Source organism: Lolium rigidum, chromosome 4, assembly GCF_022539505.1.
Source record: "Lolium rigidum isolate FL_2022 chromosome 4, APGP_CSIRO_Lrig_0.1, whole genome shotgun sequence".
NCBI classification, from domain to species: domain Eukaryota; kingdom Viridiplantae; phylum Streptophyta; class Magnoliopsida; order Poales; family Poaceae; genus Lolium; species Lolium rigidum.
The window spans coordinates 210,655,753-210,659,508 of NC_061511.1; the positions used below are offsets into that span (position 1 = coordinate 210,655,753).

General features: G+C 48.1%; 1 pseudogene; it reads right to left on the reverse strand.

Annotated features, from left to right (window-relative positions):
* Window positions 1-454: 454 nt before the first annotated feature.
* On the reverse strand, window positions 455-3,151 carry LOC124649295 (annotated as a pseudogene).
* Between the last annotated feature and the right edge of the window lie 605 nt (window positions 3,152-3,756).

Below are 3,756 nucleotides of genomic sequence, written 5' to 3' on the forward strand. Positions count from 1 at the left end.
TTCCTCTCCATCGCCCTTCACTCAAAAGAAAATGGACCCATGATATATAGCCAAAAAAGAAAATAAATGAGCCAACATATAGAAAACCTTTAAAAGAATGCATGTTGTCGTAACGGCGCAGCAACGCGCGCATGGTCCTTCTAGTTCATTGAAAAGAAGGCACCTGGAAACTCAACTACGGCATGCAGGGTTAACTTCACGGGCGCGATTGAAGTACACGACCCTAACATAGTTTCAAATTCGGTTTTGCTATGTCTCAGTCAACTGAGATTTTCTTAAATCTAAGTCACTTGCAAAAATATACTTTCAGTTGCACTTTTCTGTTAAAAAAGTGCAATTGCACTTTTCTGACAGAAATGTGCAACTGAACCGAGTTGCACTTTTATTTGAACTTGAGTTGACTGAGACTTAAGAAAATCTCAATCAACTGAGACATAGGCACACCCTTTCAAATTTAGTCAACAACGTGATCGCTAAATGGCTTGAACTTCCCTGCGTCAAGCACGAGCTTCCTCACGGACGCCACGGCGCCAATGACCCCGACGCAAGTAAATACGATGATGATCACCACATGGGCTACGTACACCAGGGATCTCCTAGCCGGGGCCAGCGCCACGTTGTACATGACGACGGGGAGCACAAAGTCGAGCGGGATGAACCCGATGGCGCCGACCAGGCCCACGATGTCGCCGAAGAAGGGCAGCGCCGCTGCCACGAATGCGCACGCCGCCACGTACCCGGTCCTCAGCACCACGCGCGGCACCAGGTTCCGCCGCGAGAACCTCCCGTGGGCCGCGTCCGCCGACCGCTTCTCCATGATCTCGTACGCCACCTGCGAGTACACCAGCGCGATGGCCGTAGGCCGGAGGAGGACCAGCACCACCGAGAGGCCGAGCAGCCACGTCGGCGCCGGCGCGGGACCCTCGTCCGGCATCGAGCTCTGCGGGGCGTTGGACCGCACCGCGTTGCCGAAGGCCCGGTAGCCGGAGATGGCCGATAGGTAGAATGTGAAGAAGACCACGGCGTAGCACATCGTCAGCGCCTTCACCATCTTCCCGGCCGCCGGTGGCGCCGGCGTGGCCTCGGATCTCCGGTAGGATGCCGTTGCCGAACACGGTGGCCAGGATGGAGATGGAGAGGAATGCGTCGAAGGTCTTCACGGAGTTGGACGGACTCAACGAGTAATCCTTCACAGGAGCGTTGCTCGACATACCTATCAAAAATCAAGAGCTGAGATTAACATGATTTCTATACCTATCAAAAATCAAGAGCTGAGATTGACATGATTTCTCTTTATGTGTTCAACATACCTATAAAAGATATTTCTCTTTATGTGTTCTTAACTTCTTATGAAACATCAACTACAACGTATTCGTGTGAACATGTAGACATGCTCCCTCCCTTCCACAAAAGAAGGTGTACAAATTTTGCAAGTAGTTGAACATTGTAAAGTTTGCCAAATTTTTAGACAAAACTAACAACCTCTACAATGTCAATCAATCTTATTAGATACATCATTAAGTATATTTCATTGTACGTCGTGGAGTATAATTTTTGACAATTTTTTCAATAAACTTGATCAAACTCTATATTATTTTAACTTTGAAAGAAAATTCTACATCTCGTTTTCAGAAATGAAGGTAGTATGTGATCTTCAATAGATTTCTTTTTCTGACCATCTCTTTAAGAAACATACATGATCATTGAGTGTTTGTGTGTACCTGCCCGGATGCAAGCGCCGGAGACGAGAATGGTGTAGCCAAAGCAGAGGAGCAGGGAGCCTAGGTTTATGTAGCGCAGCGAGTGGAACGACGGCATCTGCGAGAACAGAGCCAGCACGACGGCCACGATCATGATGAAATGGTACAGCTTCAACGGGCCATCTGGCGTCAGGCTCGTGTACATAATCTGAGGAAGAAAATTCGCATAAATTAGGCAGGATGTCGATGTAACTAGCCATGTTTGTTGACTCAACTTTGTCTGGATGTGGATGTAACTCAACTTTGTCTGGACGTGGATGTAACTAGTCGTGTTTGTTGACTAGATACCAATATAAAGTTACAATCAATTAATATGAATCGGAGGAAGTAGCTGTTTTGAACTCATGGTACATGTCCCATGTTTTGCAAAAATTACAAATGGATGCCAAATTAAGTTCATAGGAGTTCTTCTCTAAGGAACTACTAGTACATAGTGTGAGTTCTGAAAATTAAACCATGTGTGGTTAAGCATGTCTGTACCTGTAGGCAGTTGCCGGCGATGAGGATGCTGCCGATGGTGATCCCGGCGTTGATTATAGTCTGCACGGTGACAACCAGGTAGAACACCCACCCAGATCCTACAAAGATACACAATACAATCTTAATAACCGCGGATTAACCATGCTGCTAAATTAATCGGCACATATATTAATTAGTACTACACGACAGTTATGGTATGTACATACCGAGCACATCGGCGGCGAGCTCCCTGAAGCGGATGTGTCGGCGGCCGGCGGCCTCGCAGTGGTCGAGCACCCTGGACATGAGGTAGTAGGTGTAGAAGGTCACGGCGGCGACGGCGGTGAGCGCGGTGAGGCCCACGCCCCAGCCCATTCCCCGGAGCGCGTACGGCAGCGTCAGCACCGTCGGCCCGACCATGGCCGTCGTGAGGTGGAACCCCGCGTGCCACCACGTCCCCTTGGACTCCAGCACGAACGCCGCCCCGGCGTCGCCCGCCTCCGCAGCCGCCGCCGCCTTGTGGTCGCCGGCATAGGAGCAGGAGCCGGCGTAGGAAGAGGTGGGCGTGCCGTGCCCGCTCGCCGGCGAGACGAGGAACGGGGTCAATCCGGTGTGGGCGTGGCCGGCCATGGGATCGATTCTTGACTCTTCCTCCTGGTCGATCAGTTCTCCACCATGCGTATATGTATGGAGTGCAATTAAGAGCGCGATTAATGGCTGCCAGGGATCTGGGAGGTGGAGATCATGTCAGATTTTCTTGTATTCTTGCCGGATCGCAAACTATATATACTCCAGCTAGGCTGGATGATCGACGGAGGCTTTGACCTTGCAGCGAGCTAGGACTAAGCAGGAGTAGAGCAGATCCAGCAGTGGATACCAACCGTCTGGTAAAAGTCAACTCGCCGAAGCTTGTTCCTTCTTATCAATGAGAAACTGATAAACTACTAGGTCAAACAAAATTGCTGTTCCGTTCACCATACATCAGATACACTGCTCCTGGCTGCGGGGCTGCGTGCCACAAAATTTCAGCTGACGTCGTCTGCTTATCTTTTCCTTGTTTTCTCTGTCTACTAGTATGACTAGCTCTATTCGAAAATGCCAAACGGAACCTGGGTACGCGCGTACCCAGTTATGAAAAATTCAAAACCTAGCTCTATTTTGCTATTTTGTTGTACAATATGTGTTCTTGCTGCTGTGTGCATCCTAAATAATAATATACTGTATAAAGATTGGGTATAACTGGTTTAATCTTGATGTAAACTTTTGATTTAACAAAATGTCTCTTATATAAAAACACATTGGCTGGCTCCTCATTGTGCTACTACAATCTTACCACTAGTAAAAAGTTCTAATAAAAACTATAAAAATGTTCTAAAATATAAAAACCTACAACGAACGTTCTTGTCTCGTGTAGTTGATCCAAGAGTGGACCGAGCCGTGTAATAGGGACAAAATGAAGGGTTTGTATGAACCGTGGAGTGCTTGGATCCATCATTTTTTCAAGGGAGGTAGTGTGGTCATTAAAATTAATGATGAT